Raw genomic sequence first — 24935 nt, 5'->3', positions numbered from 1 at the left:
AACATTTTGTCACCAGCCGAGTCCAAAATTCAGCGCTCACCCATCTCAGCCCAGAAAGCAGTTAGAACAAGTTTTGTGGTGTCTGTCAGGTGCCTACCTGGGTAGTGTAAAAACTACCAACAGAAGTCCTTTCTGGCACCTTCCCGGTGGAGTTGTGCATGGGGTGTGCATGGAACATTTTGTCACCAGCCGAGTCCAAAATTCAGCGCTTCCCCATCTCAGCCCAGAAAGCAGACAGAACAAGTTTTGTGGTGTCTGTCAGGTGCCTACCGGGGTAGTGTAAGAATTACTACGAACAGAACTCCTTTCTGGCACCTTCCCCGGTGGAGTTGTGCATGGGGTGTGCTTGGAACATTTTGTCACCAGCCGAGTCCAAAATTCAGCGCTTCCCCATCTCAGCCCAGAAAGCAGGTAGAACAAGTTTTGTGGGGCCTTTCAGCTGCCTACGCAAGTAATGTAAAACTACCAACAGAATTCGTTTCTGGCACCTTCCCCGGTGGAGTTGTGCATGGGGTGTGTTTGGAACATTTTGTCACCAGCCGAGTCCAAAATTCAGCGCTTCCCCATCTCAGCCCAGAAAACAGGTAGAACAAGTTTTGTGGTGTCTTTCAGCTGCTTACCAGGGTAGTGTAAAAACTAGCAAAAGCACTCCTTTCTGGCACCTTCCCCGGTGGAGTTGTGCATGGGGTGTGCTTGGAACATTTTGTCACCAGCCGAGTCCAAAATTCAGCGCTTCCCCATCTCAGCCCAGAAAGCAGGTAGAACAAGTTTTGTGGGGCCTTTCAGCTGCCTACGCAAGTAATGTAAAAACTACCAACAGAATTCCTTTCTGGCACCTTCCCCGGTGGAGTTGTGCATGGGGTGTGTTTGGAACATTTTATCGCCAGCCGACTCCAAAATTCAGCGCTTCCCCATCTCAGCCCATAAAGCAGGTAGAACAAGTTTTGTGGGGCCTTTCAGCTTCCTACGCAAGTAATGTAAAAACTACCAACAGAATTCCTTTCTGGCACCTCCCCCGGTGGAATTGTGCATGGGGTGTGCTTGGAACATTTTATCGCCAGCCGAGTCCAAAATTCAGCGTTTCCCCATCTCAGCCCAGAAAGCAGGTAGAACAAGTTTTGTGGGGCCTTTCAGCTGCCTACGCAAGTAATGTAAAAACTACCAACAGAATTCCTTTCTGGCACCTCCCCCGGTGGAGTTGTGCATGGGGTGTGTTTGGAACATTTTGTCACCAGCCGAGTCCAAAAGTCAGCGCTTCCCCATCTCAGCCCAGAAAGCAAGTAGAACAAGTTATGTGGTGTCTGTCAGGTGCCTACCGGGGTAGTGTAAGAATTACTACGAACAGAAGTCCTTTCTGGCACCTTCCCCGGTGGAGTTGTGCATGGGGTGTGTTTGGAACATTTTGTCACCAGCCGAGTCCAAAATTCAGCGCTTCCCCATCTCAGCCCAGAAAGCAGGTAGAACAAGTTTTGTGGTGTCTGTCAGGTGCCTACCTGGGGAGTGTAAAAACTACCAACAGAACTCCTTTCTGGCACCTTCCCCAGCGGAGTTGTGCATGGGGTGTGCTTGGAACATTTTGTCACCAGCTGAGTCCAAAATTCAGCGCTTCCCCATCTCAGCCCAGAAAGCAGGTAGAACAAGTTTTGTGGGGCCTTTCAGCTGCCTACGCAAGTAATGTAAAAACTACCAACAGAATTCTTTTCTGGCACCTTCCCCGGTGGAGTTGTGCATGGGGTGTGTTTGGAACATTTTGTCACGAGCCGAGTCCAAAATTCAGCGCTTCCCCATCTCAGCCCAGAAAACAGGTAGAACAAATTTTGTGGTGTCTTTCAGCTGCTTACCAGGGTAGTGTAAAAACTAGCAAAAGCACTCCTTTCTGGCACCTTCCCCGGTGGAGTTGTGCATGGGGTGTGCTTGGAACATTTTGTCACCAGCCGAGTCCAAAATTCAGCGCTTCCCCATCTCAGCCCAGAAAGCAGGTAGAACAAGTTTTGTGGTGTCTGTCAGGTGCCTACCTGGGGAGTGTAAAAACTACCAACAGAACTCCTTTCTGGCACCTTCCCCAGCGGAGTTGTGCATGGGGTGTGTTTGGAACATTTTGTCACCAGCCGAGTCCAAAATTCAGCGCTTCCCCATCTCAGCCCAGAAAGCAGGTAGAACAAGTTTTGTGGGGCCTTTCAGCTGCCTACGCAAGTAATGTAAAAACTACCAACAGAATTCATTTCTGGCACCTTCCCCGGTGGAGTTGTGCATGGGGTGTGTTTGGAACATTTTGTCACCAGCCGAGTCCAAAATTCAGCGCTTCCCCATCTCAGCCCAGAAAGCAGGTAGAACAAGTTTTGTGGTGTCTTTCAGCTGCTTACCCGGGTAGTGTAAAAACTACCAAAAGCACTCCTTTCAGGCACCTTCCCCGGTGGAGTTGTGCATGGGGTGTGTTTGGAACATTTTATCGCCAGCCGACTCCAAAATTCAGCGCTTCCCCATCTCAGCCCAGAAAGCAGGTAGAACAACTTTCGTGGTGCCTTTCACCTGCCTACCGGGGTAGTGTAAGAATTACTACCAGTACTCCTTTCTGGCACCTTCCCCGGTGGAGTTGTGCATGGGGTGTGCTTGGAACATTTTGTCACCAGCCGAGTCCAAAATTCAGCGCTCACCCATCTCAGCCCAGAAAGCAGTTAGAACAAGTTTTGTGGTGTCTGTCAGGTGCCTACCTGGGTAGTGTAAAAACTACCAACAGAACTCCTTTCTGGCACCTTCCCGGTGGAGTTGTGCATGGGGTGTGCATGGAACATTTTGTCACCAGCCGAGTCCAAAATTCAGCGCTTCCCCATCTCAGCCCAGAAAGCAGACAGAACAAGTTTTGTGGTGCCTTTCAGCTGTCTATGCAAGTAATGTAAAAACTACCAACAGAATTCCTTTCTGGCACCTTCCCCGGTGGAGTTGTGCATGGGGTGTGCTTGGAACATTTTGTCACCAGCCGAGTCCAAAATTCAGCGCTTCCCCATCTCAGCCCAGAAAGCAGGTAGAACAAGTTTTGTGGGGCCTTTCAGCTGCCTACGCAAGTAATGTAAAACTACCAACAGAATTCGTTTCTGGCACCTTCCCCGGTGGAGTTGTGCATGGGGTGTGTTTGGAACATTTTGTCACCAGCCGAGTCCAAAATTCAGCGCTTCCCCATCTCAGCCCAGAAAACAGGTAGAACAAGTTTTGTGGTGTCTTTCAGCTGCTTACCAGGGTAGTGTAAAAACTAGCAAAAGCACTCCTTTCTGGCACCTTCCCCGGTGGAGTTGTGCATGGGGTGTGCTTGGAACATTTTGTCACCAGCCGAGTCCAAAATTCAGCGCTTCCCCATCTCAGCCCAGAAAGCAGGTAGAACAAGTTTTGTGGGGCCTTTCAGCTGCCTACGCAAGTAATGTAAAAACTACCAACAGAATTCCTTTCTGGCACCTTCCCCGGTGGAGTTGTGCATGGGGTGTGTTTGGAACATTTTGTCACCAGCCGAGTCCAAAATTCAGCGCTTCCCCATCTCAGCCCAGAAAGCAGGTAGAACAAGTTTTGTGGTGTCTTTCAGCTGCTTACCCGGGTAGTGTAAAAACTACCAAAAGCACTCCTTTCAGGCACCTTCCCCGGTGGAGTTGTGCATGGGGTGTGTTTGGAACATTTTATCGCCAGCCGACTCCAAAATTCAGCGCTTCCCCATCTCAGCGAGAAAGCAGGTAGAACAACTTTCGTGGTGCCTTTCACCTGCCTACCGGGGTAGTGTAAGAATTACTACCAGTACTCCTTTCTGGCACCTTCCCCGGTGGAGTTGTGCATGGGGTGTGCTTGGAACATTTTGTCACCAGCCGAGTCCAAAATTCAGCGCTCACCCATCTCAGCCCAGAAAGCAGTTAGAACAAGTTTTGTGGTGTCTGTCAGGTGCCTACCTGGGTAGTGTAAAAACTACCAACAGAACTCCTTTCTGGCACCTTCCCGGTGGAGTTGTGCATGGGGTGTGCATGGAACATTTTGTCACCAGCCGAGTCCAAAATTCAGCGCTTCCCCATCTCAGCCCAGAAAGCAGACAGAACAAGTTTTGTGGTGCCTTTCAGCTGTCTATGCAAGTAATGTAAAAACTACCAACAGAATTCCTTTCTGGCACCTTCCCCGGTGGAGTTGTGCATGGGGTGTGCTTGGAACATTTTGTCACCAGCCGAGTCCAAAATTCAGCGCTTCCCCATCTCAGCCCAGAAAGCAGGTAGAACAAGTTTTGTGGGGCCTTTCAGCTGCCTACGCAAGTAATGTAAAACTACCAACAGAATTCGTTTCTGGCACCTTCCCCGGTGGAGTTGTGCATGGGGTGTGTTTGGAACATTTTGTCACCAGCCGAGTCCAAAATTCAGCGCTTCCCCATCTCAGCCCAGAAAACAGGTAGAACAAGTTTTGTGGTGTCTTTCAGCTGCTTACCAGGGTAGTGTAAAAACTAGCAAAAGCACTCCTTTCTGGCACCTTCCCCGGTGGAGTTGTGCATGGGGTGTGCTTGGAACATTTTGTCACCAGCCGAGTCCAAAATTCAGCGCTTCCCCATCTCAGCCCAGAAAGCAGGTAGAACAAGTTTTGTGGGGCCTTTCAGCTGCCTACGCAAGTAATGTAAAAACTACCAACAGAATTCCTTTCTGGCACCTTCCCCGGTGGAGTTGTGCATGGGGTGTGTTTGGAACATTTTATCGCCAGCCGACTCCAAAATTCAGCGCTTCCCCATCTCAGCCCATAAAGCAGGTAGAACAAGTTTTGTGGGGCCTTTCAGCTTCCTACGCAAGTAATGTAAAAACTACCAACAGAATTCCTTTCTGGCACCTCCCCCGGTGGAATTGTGCATGGGGTGTGCTTGGAACATTTTATCGCCAGCCGAGTCCAAAATTCAGCGTTTCCCCATCTCAGCCCAGAAAGCAGGTAGAACAAGTTTTGTGGGGCCTTTCAGCTGCCTACGCAAGTAATGTAAAAACTACCAACAGAATTCCTTTCTGGCACCTCCCCCGGTGGAGTTGTGCATGGGGTGTGTTTGGAACATTTTGTCACCAGCCGAGTCCAAAAGTCAGCGCTTCCCCATCTCAGCCCAGAAAGCAAGTAGAACAAGTTATGTGGTGTCTGTCAGGTGCCTACCGGGGTAGTGTAAGAATTACTACGAACAGAAGTCCTTTCTGGCACCTTCCCCGGTGGAGTTGTGCATGGGGTGTGTTTGGAACATTTTGTCACCAGCCGACTCCAAAATTCAGCGCTTCCCCATCTCAGCCCAGAAAGCAGGTAGAACAAGTTTTGTGGGGCCTTTCAGCTGCCTACGCAAGTAATGTAAAAACTACCAACAGAATTCTTTTCTGGCACCTTCCCCGGTGGAGTTGTGCATGGGGTGTGTTTGGAACATTTTGTCACCAGCCGAGTCCAAAATTCAGCGCTTCCCCATCTCAGCCCAGAAAACAGGTAGAACAAGTTTTGTGGTGTCTTTCAGCTGCTTACCAGGGTAGTGTAAAAACTAGCAAAAGCACTCCTTTCTGGCACCTTCCCCGGTGGAGTTGTGCATGGGGTGTGCTTGGAACATTTTGTCACCAGCCGAGTCCAAAAGTCAGCGCTTCCCCATCTCAGCCCAGAAAGCAGGTAGAACAAGTTTTGTGGGGCCTTTCAGCTGCCTACGCAAGTAATGTAAAAACTACCAACAGAATTCCCTTCTGGCACCTTCCCCGGTGGAGTTGTGCATGGGGTGTGCTTGGAACATTTTGTCACCAGCCGAGTCCAAAATTCAGCGCTTCCCCATCTCAGCCCAGAAAGCAGATAGAACAAGTTTTGTGGTGTCTGTCAGGTGCCTACCGGGGTAGTGTAAGAATTACTACGAACAGAACTCCTTTCTGGCACCTTCCCCGGTGGAGTTGTGCATGGGGTGTGTTTGGAACATTTTGTCACCAGCCGAGTCCAACATTCAGCGCTTCCCCATCTCAGCCCAGAAAGCAGGTAGAACAAGTTTTGTGGTGTCTGTCAGGTGCCTACCTGGGGAGTTTAAAAACTACCAACAGAACTCCTTTCTGGCACCTTCCCCAGCGGAGTTGTGCATGGGGTGTGTTTGGAACATTTTGTCACCAGCCGAGTCCAAAATTCAGCGCTTCCCCATCTCAGCCCAGAAAGCAGGTAGAACAAGTTTTGTGGGGCCTTTCAGCTGCCTACGCAAGTAATGTAAAAACTACCAACAGAATTCTTTTCTGGCACCTTCCCCGGTGGAGTTGTGCATGGGGTGTGTTTGGAACATTTTGTCACCAGCCGAGTCCAAAATTCAGCGCTTCCCCATCTCAGCCCAGAAAACAGGTAGAACAAGTTTTGTGGTGTCTTTCAGCTGCCTACCGGGGTAGTGTAAAAAGCACCAACAGAAGTCCTTTCTGGCACCTTCCCCGGTGGAGTTGTGCATGGGGTGTGTTTGGAACATTTTATCGCCAGCCGACTCCAAAATTCAGCGCTTCCCCATCTCAGCCCAGAAAGCAGGTAGAACACCTTTCGTGGTGCCTTTCACCTGCCTACCGGGGTAGTGTAAGAATTACTACCAGTACTCCTTTCTGGCACCTTCCCCGGTGGAGTTGTGCATGGGGTGTGCTTGGAACATTTTGTCACCAGCCGAGTCCAAAATTCAGCGCTCACCCATCTCAGCCCAGAAAGCAGTTAGAACAAGTTTTGTGGTGTCTGTCAGGTGCCTACCGGGGTAGTGTAAAAACTACCAACAGAACTCCTTTCTGGCACCTTCCCGGTGGAGTTGTGCATGGGGTGTGCATGGAACATTTTGTCACCAGCCGAGTCCAAAATTCAGCGCTTCCCCATCTCAGCCCAGAAAGCAGACAGAACAAGTTTTGTGGTGTCTGTCAGGTGCCTACCGGGGTAGTGTAAGAATTACTACGAACAGAACTCCTTTCTGGCACCTTCCCCGGTGGAGTTGTGCATGGGGTGTGCTTGGAACATTTTGTCACCAGCCGAGTCCAAAAGTCAGCGCTTCCCCATCTCAGCCCAGAAAGCAGCTAGAACAAGTTTTGTGGGGCCTTTCAGCTGCCTATGCAAGTAATGTAAAACTACCAACAGAATTCGTTTCTGGCACCTTCCCCGGTGGAGTTGTGCATGGGGTGTGTTTGGAACATTTTGTCACCAGCCGAGTCCAAAATTCAGCGCTTCCCCATCTCAGCCCAGAAAACAGGTAGAACAAGTTTTGTGGTGTCTTTCAGCTGCTTACCAGGGTAGTGTAAAAACTAGCAAAAGCACTCCTTTCTGGCACCTTCCCCGGTGGAGTTGTGCATGGGGTGTGCTTGGAACATTTTGTCACCAGCCGAGTCCAAAATTCAGCGCTTCCCCATCTCAGCCCAGAAAGCAGGTAGAACAAGTTTTGTGGGGCCTTTCAGCTGCCTACGCAAGTAATGTAAAAACTACCAACAGAATTCCTTTCTGGCACCTTCCCCGGTGGAGTTGTGCATGGGGTGTGTTTGGAACATTTTATCGCCAGCCGACTCCAAAATTCAGCGCTTCCCCATCTCAGCCCATAAAGCAGGTAGAACAAGTTTTGTGGGGCCTTTCAGCTTCCTACGCAAGTAATGTAAAAACTACCAACAGAATTCCTTTCTGGCACCTCCCCCGGTGGAATTGTGCATGGGGTGTGCTTGGAACATTTTGTCACCAGCCGAGTCCAAAATTCAGCGCTTCCCCATCTCAGCCCAGAAAGCAGGTAGAACAAGTTTTGTGGGGCCTTTCAGCTGCCTACGCAAGTAATGTAAAACTACCAACAGAATTCGTTTCTGGCACCTTCCCCGGTGGAGTTGTGCATGGGGTGTGTTTGGAACATTTTGTCACCAGCCGAGTCCAAAATTCAGCGCTTCCCCATCTCAGCCCAGAAAACAGGTAGAACAACTTTCGTGGTGTCTTTCAGCTGCTTACCAGGGTAGTGTAAAAACTAGCAAAAGCACTCCTTTCTGGCACCTTCCCCGGTGGAGTTGTGCATGGGGTGTGCTTGGAACATTTTGTCACCAGCCGAGTCCAAAATTCAGCGCTTCCCCATCTCAGCCCAGAAAGCAGGTAGAACAAGTTTTGTGGGGCCTTTCAGCTGCCTACGCAAGTAATGTAAAAACTACCAACAGAATTCCTTTCTGGCACCTTCCCCGGTGGAGTTGTGCATGGGGTGTGCTTGGAACATTTTATCGCCAGCCGACTCCAAAATTCAGCGCTTCCCCATCTCAGCCCATAAAGCAGGTAGAACAAGTTTTGTGGGGCCTTTCAGCTTCCTACGCAAGTAATGTAAAAACTACCAACAGAATTCCTTTCTGGCACCTCCCCCGGTGGAATTGTGCATGGGGTGTGCTTGGAACATTTTATCGCCAGCCGAGTCCAAAATTCAGCGTTTCCCCATCTCAGCCCAGAAAGCAGGTAGAACAAGTTTTGTGGGGCCTTTCAGCTGCCTACGCAAGTAATGTAAAAACTACCAACAGAATTCCTTTCTGGCACCTCCCCCGGTGGAGTTGTGCATGGGGTGTGTTTGGAACATTTTGTCACCAGCCGAGTCCAAAAGTCAGCGCTTCCCCATCTCAGCCCAGAAAGCAAGTAGAACAAGTTATGTGGTGTCTGTCAGGTGCCTACCGGGGTAGTGTAAGAATTACTACGAACAGAAGTCCTTTCTGGCACCTTCCCCGGTGGAGTTGTGCATGGGGTGTGTTTGGAACATTTTGTCACCAGCCGAGTCCAAAATTCAGCGCTTCCCCATCTCAGCCCAGAAAGCAGGTAGAACAAGTTTTGTGGTGTCTGTCAGGTGCCTACCTGGGGAGTGTAAAAACTACCAACAGAACTCCTTTCTGGCACCTTCCCCAGCGGAGTTGTGCATGGGGTGTGCTTGGAACATTTTGTCACCAGCCGAGTCCAAAATTCAGCGCTTCCCCATCTCAGCCCAGAAAGCAGGTAGAACAAGTTTTGTGGGGCCTTTCAGCTGCCTACGCAAGTAATGTAAAAACTACCAACAGAATTCTTTTCTGGCACCTTCCCCGGTGGAGTTGTGCATGGGGTGTGTTTGGAACATTTTGTCACCAGCCGAGTCCAAAATTCAGCGCTTCCCCATCTCAGCCCAGAAAACAGGTAGAACAAATTTTGTGGTGTCTTTCAGCTGCTTACCAGGGTAGTGTAAAAACTAGCAAAAGCACTCCTTTCTGGCACCTTCCCCGGTGGAGTTGTGCATGGGGTGTGTTTGGAACATTTTATCGCCAGCCGAGTCCAAAATTCAGCGCTTCCCCATCTCAGCCCATAAAGCAGGTAGAACAAGTTTTGTGGGGCCTTTCAGCTTCCTACGCAAGTAATGTAAAAACTACCAACAGAATTCCTTTCTGGCACCTCCCCCGGTGGAATTGTGCATGGGGTGTGCTTGGAACATTTTATTGCCAGCCGAGTCCAAAATTCAGCGCTTCCCCATCTCAGCCCAGAAAGCAGGTAGAACAAGTTTTGTGGTGTCTTTCAGCTGCTTACCCGGGTAGTGTAAAAACTACCAAAAGCACTCCTTTCAGGCACCTTCCCCGGTGGAGTTGTGCATGCGGTGAGCTTGGAACATTTTATCGCCAGCCGAGTCCAAAAGTCAGCGCTTCCCCATCTCAGCCCAGAAAGCAGGTAGAACAACTTTCGTAGTGCCTTTCAGCTGCCTACCGGGGTAGTGTAAGAATTACTACCATTACTCCTTTCTGGCACCTTCCCCGGTGGAGTTGTGCATGGGGTGTGCTTGGAACATTTTGTCACCAGCCGACTCCAAAATTCAGCGCTTCCCCATCTCAGCCCAGAAAGCAGGTAGAACAAGTTTTGTGGAACCTTTCAGCTGCCTACGCAAGTAATGTAAAAACTGCCAATAGAATTCCTTTCTGGCACCTTCCCCGGTGGAGTTGTGCATGGGGTGTGTTTGGAACATTTTGTCACCAGCCGAGTCCAAAATTCAGCGCTTCCCCATCTCAGCCCAGAAAGCAGGTAGAACAAGTTTTGTGGGGCCTTTCAGCTGTCTATGCAAGTAATGTAAAAACTACCAACAGAATTCCTTTCTGGCACCTTCCCCGGTGGAGTTGTGCATGGGGTGTGTTTGGAACATTTTGTCACCAGCCGAGTCCAAAATTCAGCGCTTCCCCATCTCAGCCCAGAAAGCAGGGAGAACAAGTTTTGTGGTGTCTTTCAGCTGCCTACCGGGGTAGTGTAAAAAGCAGCAACAGAACCCCCTTCTCGTACCTTCCCCGGTGGAGTTGTGCATGGGGTGTGTTTGGAACATTTTATCGCCAGCCGACTCCAAAATTCAGCGCTTCCCCATCTCAGCCCAGAAAGCAGGTAGAACAAGTTTTGTGGTGTCTGTCAGGTGCCTACCGGGGTAGTGTAAAAACTACCAACAGAATTCCTTTCTGGCACCTTCCCCGGTGGAATTGTGCATGGGGTGTGTTTGGAACATTTTGTCACCAGCCGAGTCCAAAATTCAGCGCTTCCCCATCTCAGCCCAGAAAGCAGGTAGAACAAGTTTTGTGGTGTCTGTCAGGTGCCTACCGGGGTAGTGTAAGAATTCCTATGAACAGAACTCCTTTCTGGCACCTTCCCCGGTGGAGTTGTGGATGGGGTGTTTTTGGAACATTTTGTCACCAGCCGAGTCCAAAATTCAGCGCTTCCCCATCTCAGCCCAGAAAGCCGGTAGGACAAGTTTTGTGGTGTCTTTCAGCTGCCTACCGGGGTAGTGTAAAAAAAGCACCAACAGAACTCCTTTCTGGCACCTTCCCCGGTGGAGTTGTGCATGGGGTGTGTTTGGAACATTTTATCGCCAGCCGACTCCAAAATTCAGCGCTTCCCCATCTCAGCCCAGAAAGCAGGTAGAACAAGTTTTGTGGTGTCTGTCAGGTGCCTACCTGGGGAGTGTAAAAACTACCAACAGAACTCCTTTCTGGCACCTTCCCGGTGGAGTTGTGCATGGGGTGTGCATGGAACATTTTGTCACCAGCCGAGTCCAAAATTCAGCGCTTCCCATCTCAGCCCAGAAAGCAGGTAGAACAAGTTTTGTGGTGTCTGTCAGGTGCCTACCGGGGTAGTGTAAGAATTACTACGAACAGAACTCCTTTCTGGCACCTTCCCCGGTGGAGTTGTGCATGGGGTGTGCTTGGAACATTTTGTCACCAGCCGAGTCCAAAATTCAGCGCTTCCCCATCTCAGCCCAGAAAGCAGGTAGAACAAGTTTTGTGGGGCCTTTCAGCTGCCTACGCAAGTAATATAAAAACTACCAACAGAATTCCTTTCTGGCACCTTCCCCAGTGGAGTTGTGCATGGGGTGTGTTTGGAACATTTTGTCACCAGCCGAGTCCAAAATTCAGCGCTTCCCCATCTCAGCCCAGAAAACAGGTAGAACAAGTTTTGTGGTGTCTTTCAGCTGCTTACCAGGGTAGTGTAAAAACTAGCAAAAGCACTCCTTTCTGGCACCTTCCCCGGTGGAGTTGTGCATGGGGTGTGCTTGGAACATTTTGTCACCAGCCGACTCCAAAATTCAGCGCTTCCCCATCTCAGCCCAGAAAGCAGGTAGAACAAGTTTTGTGGGGCCTTTCAGCTGCCTACGCAAGTAATGTAAAAACTACCAAGAGAATTCCTTTCTGGCACCTTCCTCGGTGGAGTTGTGCATGGGGTGTGTTTGGAACATTTTGTCACCAGCCGAGTCCAAAATTCAGCGCTTCCCCATCTCAGCCCAGAAAACAGGTAGAACAAGTTTTGTGGTGTCTTTCAGCTGCTTACCAGGGTAGTGTAAAAACTACCAACAGAATTCCTTTCTGGCACCTTCCCCGGTGGAGTTGTGCATGGGGTGTGCTTGGAACATTTTGTCACCAGCCGACTCCAAAATTCAGCGCTTCCCCATCTCAGCCCAGAAAGCAGGTAGAACAAGTTTTGTGGGGCCTTTCAGCTGCCTACGCAAGTAATGTAAAAACTACCAACAGAATTCCTTTCTGGCACCTTCCTCGGTGGAGTTGTGCATGGGGTGTGTTTGGAACATTTAGTCACCAGCCGAGTCCAAAATTCAGCGCTTCCCCATCTCAGCCCAGAAAGCAGGTAGAACAAGTTTTGTGGGGCCTTTCAGCTTCCTACGCAAGTAATGTAAAAACTACCAACAGAATTCCTTTCTGGCACCTCCCCCGGTGGAATTGTGCATGGGGTGTGCTTGGAACATTTTGTCACCAGCCGAGTCCAAAATTCAGCGCTTCCCCATCTCAGCCCAGAAAGCAGGTAGAACAAGTTTTGTGGGGCCTTTCAGCTGCCTACGCAAGTAATGTAAAAACTACCAACAGAATTCCTTTCTGGCACCTTCCCCGGTGGAGTTGTGCATGGGGTGTGCTTGGAACATTTTGTCACCAGCCGAGTCCAAAAGTCAGCGCTTCCCCATCTCAGCCCAGAAAACAGGTAGAACAAGTCTTGTGGTGTCTTTCAGCTGCTTACCAGGGTAGTGTAAAAACTACCAAAAGCACTCCTTTCAGGCACCTTCCCGGTGGAGTTGTGCATGCGGTGAGCTTGGAACATTTTATCGCCAGCCGAGTCCAAAAGTCAGCGCTTCCCCATCTCAGCCCAGAAAGCAGGTAGAACAACTTTCGTAGTGCCTTTCAGCTGCCTACCGGGGTAGTGTAAGAATTACTACCAAAACTCCTTTCTGGCACCTTCCCCGGTGGAGTTGTGCATGGGGTGTGCTTGGAACATTTTGTCACCAGCCGACTCCAAAATTCAGCGCTTCCCCATCTCAGCCCAGAAAGCAGGTAGAACAAGTTTTGTGGGGCCTTTCAGCTGCCTACGCAAGTAATGTAAAAACTACCAAGAGAATTCATTTCTGGCACCTTCCCCGGTGGAGTTGTGCATGGGGTGTGTTTGGAACATTTTGTCACCAGCCGAGTCCAAAATTCAGCGCTTCCCCATCTCAGCCCAGAAAGCAGGTAGAACAAGTTTTGTGGGGCCTTTCAGCTTCCTACGCAAGTAATGTAAAAACTACCAACAGAATTCCTTTCTGGCACCTTCCCCGGTGGAGTTGTGCATGGGGTGTGTTTGGAACATTTTGTCACCAGCCAAGTCCAAAATTCAGCGCTTCCCCATCTCAGCCCAGAAAGCCGGTAGAACAAGTTTTGTGGTGTCTTTCAGCTGCCTACCGGGGTAGTGTAAAAAGCACCAAAAGAAGTCCTTTCTGGCACCTTCCCCGGTGGAGTTGTGCATGGGGTGTGTTTGGAACATTTTATCGCCAGCCGACTCCAAAATTCAGCGCTTCCCCATCTCAGCCCAGAAAGCAGGTAGAACAACTTTCCTGGTGCCTTTCAGCTGCCTACCGGGGTAGTGTAAGAATTACTACCAGAACTCCTTTCTGGCACCTTCCCCGGTGGAGTTGTGCATGGGGTGTGCTTGGAACATTTTGTCACCAGCCGAGTCCAAAATTCAGCGCTTCCCCATCTCAGCCCAGAAAGCAGGTAGAACAAGTTTTGTGATGTCTGTCAGGTGCCTACCTGGGTAGTGTAAAAACTACCAACAGAACTCCTTTCTGGCACCTTCCCCGGTGGAGTTGTGCATGGGGTGTGCTTGGAACATTTTGTCACCAGCCGAGTCCAAAATTCAGCGCTTCCCCATCTCAGCCCAGAAAGCAGGTAGAACAAGTTTTGTGGTGTCTGTCAGGTGCCTACCTGGGGAGTGTAAAAACTACCAACAGAACTCCTTTCTGGCACCTTCCCCAGCGGAGTTGTGCATGGGGTGTGCTTGGAACATTTTGTCACCAGCCGAGTCCAAAATTCAGCGCTTCCCCATCTCAGCCCAGAAAGCAGGTAGAACAAGTTTTGTGGGGCCTTTCAGCTGCCTACGCAAGTAATGTAAAAACTACCAACAGAATTCCTTTCTGGCACCTTCCCCGGTGGAGTTGTGCATGGGGTGTGCTTGGAACATTTTGTCACCAGCCGAGTCCAAAAGTCAGCGCTTCCCCATCTCAGCCCAGAAAACAGGTAGAACAAGTTTTGTGGTGTCTTTCAGCTGCTTACCAGGGTAGTGTAAAAACTAGCAAAAGCACTCCTTTCAGGCACCTTCCCGGTGGAGTTGTGCATGCGGTGAGGTTGGAACATTTTATCGCCAGCCGAGTCCAAAAGTCAGCGCTTCCCCATCTCAGCCCAGAAAGCAGGTAGAACAACTTTCGTAGTGCCTTTCAGCTGCCTACCGGGGTAGTGTAAGAATTACTACCATTACTCCTTTCTGGCACCTTCCCCGGTGGAGTTGTGCATGGGGTGTGCTTGGAACATTTTGTCACCAGCCGAGTCCAAAATTCAGCGCTTCCCTATCTCAGCCCAGAAAGCAGGTAGAACAAGTTTTGTGGGGCCTTTCAGCTGTCTATGCAAGTAATGTAAAAACTACCAACAGAATTCCTTTCTGGCACCTTCCCCGGTGGAGTTGTGCATGGGGTGTGTTTGGAACATTTTGTCACCAGCCGAGTCCAAAATTCAGCGCTTCCCCATCTCAGCCCAGAAAGCCGGTAGAACAAGTTTTGTGGTGTCTTTCAGCTGCCTACCGGGGTAGTGTAAAAAGCAGCAACAGAACCCCCTTCTGGTACCTTCCCCGGTGGAGTTGTGCATGGGGTGTGTTTGGAACATTTTATCGCCAGCCGAGTCCAAAATTCAGCGCTTCCCCATCTCAGCCCAGAAAGCAGGTAGAACAAGTTTTGTGGGGCCTTTCAGCTTCCTACGCAAGTAATGTAAAAACTACCAACAGAATTCCTTTCTGGCACCTTCCCCGGTGGAGTTGTGCATGGGGTGTGTTTGGAACATTTTGTCACCAGCCGAGTCCAAAATTCAGCGCTTCCCCATCTCAGCCCAGAAAGCAGGTAGAACAAGTTTTGTGGTGTCTTTCAGCTGCTTACCAGGGTAGTGTAAAAACTACCAAAAGCACTCCTTTCAGGCACCTTCCCGGTGGAGTTGTGCATGCGGTGAGCATGGAACATTTTATCGCCAGCCGACTCCAAAAGTCAGCGCTTCCCCATCTCAGCCCAGAAAGCAGGTAGAACAACTTTCGTAGTGCCTTTCAGCTGCCTACCGGGGTAGTGTAAGAATTACTACCATTACTCCTTTCTGGCACCTTCCCCGGTGGAGTTGTGCATGGGGTGTGCTTGGAACATTTTGTCACCAGCCGACTCCAAAATTCAGCGCTTCCCCATCTCAGCCCAGAAAGCAGGTAGAACAAGTTTTGTGGGGCCTTTCAGCTGCCTACGCAAGTAATGTAAAAACTGCCAATGGAATTCCTTTCTGGCACCTTCCCCGGTGGAGTTGTGCATGGGGTGTGTTTGGAACATTTTGTCACCAGCCGAGTCCAAAATTCAGCGCTTCCCCATCTCAGCCCAGAAAGCAGGTAGAACAAGTTTTGTGGGGCCTTTCAGCTGTCTATGCAAGTAATGTAAAAATTACCAACAGAATTCCTTTCTGGCACCTTCCCCGGTGGAGTTGTGCATGGGGTGTGTTTGGAACATTTTATCGCCAGCCGACTCCAAAATTCAGCGCTTCCCCATCTCAGCCCAGAAAGCAGGTAGAACAACTTTCCTGGTGCCTTTCAGCTGCCTACCGGGGTAGTGTAAGAATTACTAGCAGAACTCCTTTCTGGCACCTTCAACGGTGGAGTTGTGCATGGGGTGTGCTTGGAACATTTTGTCACCAGCCGAGTCCAAAATTCAGCGCTTCCCCATCTCAGCCCAGAAAGCAGGTAGAACAAGTTTTGTGATGTCTGTCAGGTGCCTACCTGGGTAGTGTAAAAACTACCAACAGAACTCCTTTCTGGCACCTTCCCCGGTGGAGTTGTGCATGGGGTGTGCTTGGAACATTTTGTCACCAGCCGAGTCCAAAATTCAGCGCTTCCCCATCTCAGCCCAGAAAGCAGGTAGAACAAGTTTTGTGGGGTCTGTCAGGTTCCTACCTGGGGAGTGTAAAAACTACCAACAGAACTCCTTTCTGGCACCTTCCCCAGCGGAGTTGTGCATGGGGTGTGCATGGAACATTTTGTCACCAGCCGAGTCCAAAATTCAGCGCTTCCCTATCTCAGCCCAGAAAGCAGGTAGAACAAGTTTTGTGGGGCCTTTCAGCTGCCTACGCAAGTAATGTAAAAACTACCAACAGAATTCCTTTCTGGCACCTTCCCCGGTGGAATTGTGCATGGGGTGTGCTTGGAACATTTTGTCACCAGCCGACTCCAAAATTCAGCGCTTCCCCATCTCAGCCCAGAAAGCAGGTAGAACAAGTTTTGTGGGGCCTTTCAGCTGCTTACCAGGGTAGTGTAAAAACTACCAAAAGCACTCCTTTCAGGCACCTTCCCGGTGGAGTTGTGCATGCGGTGAGCTTGGAACATTTTATCGCCAGCCGAGTCCAAAAGTCAGCGCTTCCCCATCTCAGCCCAGAAAGCCGGTAGAACAAGTTTTGTGGTGCCTTTCAGCTGCCTACCGGGGTAGTGTAAGAATTACTACCATTACTCCTTTCTGGCACCTTCCCCGGTGGAGTTGTGCATGGGGTGTGCTTGGAACATTTTGTTACCAGCCGACTCCAAAATTCAGCGCTTCCCCATCTCAGCCCAGAAAGCAGGTAGAACAACTTTCGTAGTGCCTTTCAGCTGCCTACCGGGGTAGTGTAAGAATTTCTACCATTACTCCTTTCTGGCACCTTCCCCGGTGGAGTTGTGCATGGGGTGTGTTTGGAACATTTTGTCACCAGCCGAGTCCAAAATTCAGCGCTTCCCCATCTCAGCCCAGAAAGCCGGTAGAACAAGTTTTGTGGTGTCTTTCAGCTGCCTACCGGGGTAGTGTAAAAAGCAGCAACAGAACCCCCTTCTGGTACCTTCCCCGGTGGAGTTGTGCATGGGGTGTGTTTGGAACATTTTATCGCCAGCCGAGTCCAAAATTCAGCGCTTCCCCATCTCAGCCCAGAAAGCAGGTAGAACAAGTTTTGTGGGGCCTTTCAGCTTCCTACGCAAGTAATGTAAAAACTACCAACAGAATTCCTTTCTGGCACCTTCCCCGGTGGAGTTGTGCATGGGGTGTGTTTGGAACATTTTGTCACCAGCCGAGTCCAAAATTCAGCGCTTCCCCATCTCAGCCCAGAAAGCAGGTAGAACAAGTTTTGTGGTGTCTTTCAGCTGCTTACCAGGGTAGTGTAAAAACTACCAAAAGCACTCCTTTCAGGCACCTTCCCGGTGGAGTTGTGCATGCGGTGAGCATGGAACATTTTATCGCCAGCCGACTCCAAAAGTCAGCGCTTCCCCATCTCAGCCCAGAAAGCAGGTAGAACAACTTTCGTAGTGCCTTTCAGCTGCCTACCGGGGTAGTGTAAGAATTACTACCATTACTCCTTTCTGGCACCTTCCCCGGTGGAGTTGTGCATGGGGTGTGCTTGGAACATTTTGTCACCAGCCGACTCCAAAATTCAGCGCTTCCCCATCTCAGCCCAGAAAGCAGGTAGAACAAGTTTTGTGGGGCCTTTCAGCTGCCTACGCAAGTAATGTAAAAACTGCCAACGGAATTCCTTTCTGGCACCTTCCCCGGTGGAGTTGTGCATGGGGTGTGTTTGGAACATTTTGTCACCAGCCGAGTCCAAAATTCAGCGCTTCCCCATCTCAGCCCAGAAAGCAGGTAGAACAAGTTTTGTGGGGCCTTTCAGCTGTCTATGCAAGTAATGTAAAAATTACCAACAGAATTCCTTTCTGGCACCTTCCCCGGTGGAGTTGTGCATGGGGTGTGTTTGGAACATTTTATCGCCAGCCGACTCCAAAATTCAGCGCTTCCCCATCTCAGCCCAGAAAGCAGGTAGAACAAGTTTTGTGGTGTCTGTCAGGTGCCTACCGGGGTAGTGTAAAAACTACCAACAGAACTCCTTTCTGGCACCTTCCCCGGTGGAATTGTGCATGGGGTGTGTTTGGAACATTTTGTCACCAGTCGAGTCCAAAATTCAGCGCTTCCCCATCTCAGCCCAGAAAGCCGGTAGAACAAGTTTTGTGGTGTCTTTCAGCCGCCTACCGGGGTAGTGTAAAAAGCACCAAAAGAAGTCCTTTCTGGCACCTTCCCCGGTGGAGTTGTGCATGGGGTGTGTTTGGAACATTTTATCGCCAGCCGACTCCAAAATTCAGCGCTTCCCCATCTCAGCCCAGAAAGCAGGTAGAACAACTTTCCTGGTGCCTTTCAGCTGCCTACCGGGGTAGTGTAAGAATTACTAGCAGAACTCCTTTCTGGCACCTTCAACGGTGGAGTTGTGCATGGGGTGTGCTTGGAACATTTTGTCACCAGCCGAGTCCAAAAGTCAGCGCTTCCCCATCTCAGCCCAGAAAGCAGGTAGAACAAGTTTTGTGATGTCTGTCAGGTGCCTACCTGGGTAGTGTAAAAACTACCAACAGAACTCCTTTCTGGCACCTTCCCCGGTGGAGTTGTGCATGGGGTGTGCTTGGAACATTTTGTCACCAGCCGAGTCCAAAATTCAGCGCTTCCCCATCTCAGCCCAGAAAGCAGGTAGAACAAGTTTTGTGGGGTCTGTCAGGTTCCTACCTGGGGAGTGTAAAAACTACCAACAGAACTCCTTTCTGGCACCTTCCCCAGCGGAGTTGTGCATGGGGTGTGCATGGAACATTTTGTCACCAGCCGAGTCCAAAATTCAGCGGTTCCCCATCTCAGCCCAGAAAGCAGACAGAACAAGTTTTGTGGTGTCTGTCAGGTGCCTACGCAAGTAATGTAAAAACTACCAACAGAATTCATTTCTGGCACCTTCACCGGTGGAGTTGTGCATGGGGTGTGTTTGGAACATTTTGTCACCAGCCGACTCCAAAATTCAGCGCTTCCCCATCTCAGCCCAGAAAGCAGGTAGAACAAGTTTTGTGGGGCCTTTCAGCTGCTTACCAGGGTAGTGTAAAAACTACCAAAAGCACTCCTTTCAGGCACCTTCCCGGTGGAGTTGTGCATGCGGTGAGCTTGGAACATTTTATCGCCAGCCGAGTCCAGAAGTCAGCGCTTCCCCATCTCAGCCCAGAAAGCCGGTAGAACAAGTTTTGTGGTGCCTTTCAGCTGCCTACCGGGGTAGTGTAAGAATTACTACCATTACTCCTTTCTGGCACCTTCCCCGGTGGAGTTGTGCATGGGGTGTGCTTGGAACATTTTGTCACCAGCCGACTCCAAAATTCAGCGCTTCCCCATCTCAGCCCAGAAAGCAGGTAGAACAACTTTCGTAGTGCCTTTCAGCTGCCTACCGGGGTAGTGTAAGAATTTCTACCATTACTCCTTTCTGGCACCTTCCCCGGTGGAGTTGTGCATGGGGTGTGCTTGGAACATTTTGTCACCAGCCGAGTCCAAAATTCAGCGCTTCCCCATCTCAGCCCAGAAAGCAGGTAGAACAAGTTTTGTGGGGCCTTTCAGCTGTCTATGCAAGTAATGTAAAAACTACCAACAGAATTCCTTTCTGGCACCTTCCCCGGTGGAGTTGTGCATGGGGTGTGTTTGGAACATTTTGTCACCAGCCGAGTCCAAAATTCAGCGCTTCCCCATCTCAGCCCAGAAAGCAGGTAGAACAAGTTTTGTGGTGTCTGTCAGGTGCCTACCGGGGTAGTGTAAGAATTACTATGAACAGAACTCCTTTCTGGCACCTTCCCCGGTGGAGTTGTGGATGGGGTGTTTTTGGAACATTTTGTCACCAGCCGAGTCCAAAATTCAGCGCTTCCCCATCTCAGCCCAGAAAGCCGGTAGGACAAGTTTTGTGGTGTCTTTCAGCTGCCTACCGGGGTAGTGTAAAAAAAGCACCAACAGAAGTCCTTTCTGGCACCTTCCCCGGTGGAGTTGTGCATGGGGTGTGTTTGGAACATTTTATCGCCAGCCGACTCCAAAATTCAGCGCTTCCCCATCTCAGCCCAGAAAGCAGGTAGAACACCTTTCGTGGTGCCTTTCAGCTGCCTACCGGGGTAGTGTAAGAATTACTACCAGTACTCCTTTCTGGCACCTTCCCCGGTGGAGTTGTGCATGGGGTGTGCTTGGAACATTTTGTCACCAGCCGAGTCCAAAATTCAGCGCTTCCCCATCTCAGCCCAGAAAGCAGTTAGAACAAGTTTTGTGGTGTCTGTCAGGTGCCTACCTGGGTAGTGTAAAAACTACCAACAGAACTCCTTTCTGGCACCTTCCCGGTGGAGTTGTGCATGGGGTGTGCATGGAACATTTTGTCACCAGCCGAGTCCAAAATTCAGCGCTTCCCATCTCAGCCCAGAAAGCAGACAGAACAAGTTTTGTGGTGTCTGTCAGGTGCCTACCGGGGTAGTGTAAGAATTACTACGAACAGAACTCCTTTCTGGCACCTTCCCCGGTGGAGTTGTGCATGGGGTGTGCTTGGAACATTTTGTCACCAGCCGAGTCCAAAATTCAGCGCTTCCCCATCTCAGCCCAGAAAACAGGTAGAACAAGTTTTGTGGGGCCTTTCAGCTGCCTACGCAAGTAATGTAAAAACTACCAAGAGAATTCCTTTCTGGCACCTTCCCCGGTGGAGTTGTGCATGGGGTGTGTTTGGAACATTTTGTCACCAGCCGAGTCCAAAATTCAGCGCTTCCCCATCTCAGCCCAGAAAGCAGGTAGAACAAGTTTTGTGGTGTCTGTCAGCTGCCTACCGGGGTAGTGTAAAAACTAGCAAAAGCACTCCTTTCTGGCACCTTCCCCGGTGGAGTTGTGCATGGGGTGTGCTTGGAACATTTTGTCACCAGCCGACTCCAAAATTCAGCGCTTCCCCATCTCAGCCCAGAAAGCAGCTAGAACAAGTTTTGTGGTGTCTGTCAGGTGCCTACGCAAGTAATGTAAAAACTACCAACAGAATTCCTTTCTGGCACCTTCCCCGGTGGAGTTGTGCATGGGGTGTGTTTGGAACATTTAGTCACCAGCCGAGTCCAAAATTCAGCGCTTCCCCATCTCAGCCCAGAAAGCAGGTAGAACAAGTTTTGTGGGGCCTTTCAGCTGCCTACGCAAGTAATGTAAAAACTACCAACAGAATTCCTTTCTGGCACCTCCCCCGGTGGAATTGTGCATGGGGTGTGCTTGGAACATTTTGTCACCAGCCGAGTCCAAAATTCAGCGCTTCCCCATCTCAGCCCAGAAAGCAGGTAGAACAAGTTTTGTGGGGCCTTTCAGCTGCCTACGCAAGTAATGTAAAAACTACCAACAGAATTCCTGTCTGGCACCTTCCCCGGTGGAGTTGTGCATGGGGTGTGTTTGGAACATTTTGTCACCAGCCGAGTCCAAAATTCAGCGCTTCCCCATCTCAGCCCAGAAAGCAAGTAGAACAAGTTTTGTGGTGTCTGTCAGGTGCCTACCGGGGTAGTGTAAGAATTACTACGAACAGAACTCCTTTCTGGCACCTTCCTCGGTGGAGTTGTGCATGGGGTGTGTTTGGAACATTTTGTCACCAGCCGAGTCCAAAATTCAGCGCTTCCCCATCTCAGCCCAGAAAGCAGGTAGAACAAGTTTTGTGGTGTCTGTCAGGTGCCTACCTGGGGAGTGTAAAAACTACCAACAGAACTCCTTTCTGGCACCTTCCCCAGCGGAGTTGTGCATGGGGTGTGCTTGGAACATTTTGTCACCAGCCGAGTCCAAAATTCAGCGCTTCCCCATCTCAGCCCAGAAAGCAGGTAGAACAAGTTTTGTGGGGCCTTCCAGCTGCCTACGCAAGTAATGTAAAAACTACCAACAGAATTCATTTCTGGCACCTTCCCCGGTGGAGTTGTGCATGGGGTGTATTTGGAACATTTTGTCACCAGCCAAGTCCAAAATTCAGCGCTTCCCCATCTCAGCCCAGAAAACAGGTAGAACAAGTTTTGTGGTGTCTTTCAGCTGCTTACCAGGGTAGTGTAAAAACTACCAAAAGCACTCCTTTCAGGCACCTTCCCGGTGGAGTTGTGCATGCGGTGAGCTTGGAACATTTTATCGCCAGCCGAGTCCAAAAGTCAGCGCTTCCCCATCTCAGCCCAGAAAGCCGGTAGAACAAGTTTTGTGGTGCCTTTCAGCTGCCTACCGGGGTAGTGTAAGAATTACTACCATTACTCCTTTCTGGCACCTTCCCCGGTGGAGTTGTGCATGGGGTGTGCTTGGAACATTTTGTCACCAGCCGACTCCAAAATTCAGCGCTTCCCCATCTCAGCCCAGAAAGCAGGTAGAACAAGTTTTGTGGGGCCTTTCAGCTGCCTACGCAAGTAATGTAAAAACTGCCAACAGAATTCCTTTCTGGCACCTTCCCCGGTGGAGTTGTGCATGGGGTGTGTTTGGAACATTTTGTCACCAGCCGAGTCCAAAATTCAGCGCTTCCCCATCTCAGCCCAGAAAGCAGGTAGAACAAGTTTTGTGGTGTCTTTCAGCTGCCTACGCAAGTAATGTAAAAACTACCAAGAGAATTCCTTTCTGGCACCTTCCCCGGTGGAGTTGTGCATGGGGTGTGTTTGGAACATTTTGTCACCAGCCGAGTCCAAAATTCAGCGCTTCCCCATCTCAGCCCAGAAAGCCGGTAGAACAAGTTTTGTGGTGTCTTTCAGCTGCTGACCGGGGTAGTGTAAAAAGCAGCAACAGAACCCCCTTCTGGTACCTTCCCCGGTGGAGTTGTGCATGGGGTGTGTTTGGAACATTTTATCGCCAGCCGACTCCAAAATTCAGCGCTTCCCCATCTCAGCCCATAAAGCAGGTAGAACAAGTTTTGTGGTGTCTGTCAGGTGCCTACCGGGGTAGTGTAAAAACTACCAACAGAACTCCTTTCTGGCACCTTCCCCGGTGGAATTGTGCATGGGGTGTGTTTGGAACATTTTGTCACCAGCCGAGTCCAAAATTCAGCGCTTCCCCATCTCAGCCCAGAAAGCAGGTAGAACAAGTTTTGTGGGGCCTTTCAGCTTCCTACGCAAGTAATGTAAAAACTACCAAAAGAATTCCTTTCTGGCACCTTCCCCGGTGGAGTTGTGCATGGGGTGTGTTTGGAACATTTTGTCACCAGCCGAGTCCAAAATTCAGCGCTTCCCCATCTCAGCCCAGAAAACAGGTAGAACAAGTTTTGTGGTGTCTTTCAGCTGCTTACCAGGGTAGTGTAAAAACTACCAAAAGCACTCCTTTCAGGCACCTTCCCGGTGGAGTTGTGCATGCGGTGAGCATGGAACATTTTATCGCCAGCCGAGTCCAAAAGTCAGCGCTTCCCCATCTCAGCCCAGAAAGCAGGTAGAACAACTTTCGTAGTGCCTTTCAGCTGCCTACCGGGGTAGTGTAAGAATTACTACCATTACTCCTTTCTGGCACCTTCCCCGGAGGAGTTGTGCATGGGGTGTGCTTGGAACATTTTGTCACCAGCCGACTCCAAAATTCAGCGCTTCCCCATCTCAGCCCAGAAAGCAGGTAGAACAAGTTTTGTGGGGCCTTTCAGCTGCCTACGCAAGTAATGTAAAAACTGCCAACAGAATTCCTTTCTGGCACCTTCCCCGGTGGAGTTGTGCATGGGGTGTGTTTGGAACATTTTGTCACCAGCCGAGTCCAAAATTCAGCGCTTCCCCATCTCAGCCCAGAAAGCAGGTAGAACAAGTTTTGTGGTGTCTTTCAGCTGCCTACGCAAGTAATGTAAAAACTACCAAGAGAATTCCTTTCTGGCACCTTCCCCGGTGGAGTTGTGCATGGGGTGTGTTTGGAACATTTTGTCACCAGCCGAGTCCAAAATTCAGCGCTTCCCCATCTCAGCCCAGAAAGCCGGTAGAACAAGTTTTGTGGTGTCTTTCAGCTGCTGACCGGGGTAGTGTAAAAAGCAGCAACAGAACCCCCTTCTGGTACCTTCCCCGGTGGAGTTGTGCATGGGGTGTGTTTGGAACATTTTATCGCCAGCCGACTCCAAAATTCAGCGCTTCCCCATCTCAGCCCATAAAGCAGGTAGAACAAGTTTTGTGGTGTCTGTCAGGTGCCTACCGGGGTAGTGTAAAAACTACCAACAGAACTCCTTTCTGGCACCTTCCCCGGTGGAATTGTGCATGGGGTGTGTTTGGAACATTTTGTCACCAGCCGAGTCCAAAATTCAGCGCTTCCCCATCTCAGCCCAGAAAGCAGGTAGAACAAGTTTTGTGGGGCCTTTCAGCTTCCTACGCAAGTAATGTAAAAACTACCAAAAGAATTCCTTTCTGGCACCTTCCCCGGTGGAGTTGTGCATGGGGTGTGTTTGGAACATTTTGTCACCAGCCGAGTCCAAAATTCAGCGCTTCCCCATCTCAGCCCAGAAAACAGGTAGAACAAGTTTTGTGGTGTCTTTCAGCTGCTTACCAGGGTAGTGTAAAAACTACCAAAAGCACTCCTTTCAGGCACCTTCCCGGTGGAGTTGTGCATGCGGTGAGCATGGAACATTTTATCGCCAGCCGAGTCCAAAAGTCAGCGCTTCCCCATCTCAGCCCAGAAAGCAGGTAGAACAACTTTCGTAGTGCCTTTCAGCTGCCTACCGGGGTAGTGTAAGAATTACTACCATTACTCCTTTCTGGCACCTTCCCCGGAGGAGTTGTGCATGGGGTGTGCTTGGAACATTTTGTCACCAGCCGACTCCAAAATTCAGCGCTTCCCCATCTCAGCCCAGAAAGCAGGTAGAACAAGTTTTGTGGGGCCTTTCAGCTGCCTACGCAAGTAATGTAAAAACTGCCAACGGAATTCCTTTCTGGCACCTTCCCCGGTGGAGTTGTGCATGGGGTGTGTTTGGAACATTTTGTCACCAGCCGAGTCCAAAATTCAGCGCTTCCCCATCTCAGCCCAGAAAGCAGGTAGAACAAGTTTTGTGGGGCCTTTCAGCTGTCTATGCAAGTAATGTAAAAACTACCAACAGAATTCCTTTCTGGCACCTTCCCCGGTGGAGTTGTGCATGGGGTGTGTTTGGAACATTTTATCGCCAGCCGACTCCAAAATTCAGCGCTTC

The sequence above is a fragment of the Falco peregrinus genome, chromosome 1, assembly GCF_023634155.1.
Source record: "Falco peregrinus isolate bFalPer1 chromosome 1, bFalPer1.pri, whole genome shotgun sequence".
In the NCBI taxonomy this organism is placed as follows: Eukaryota; Metazoa; Chordata; class Aves; order Falconiformes; family Falconidae; genus Falco; species Falco peregrinus.
The sequence above is the reverse complement of the archived record's forward strand: the minus strand, read 5'-3'. Positions refer to the sequence as shown.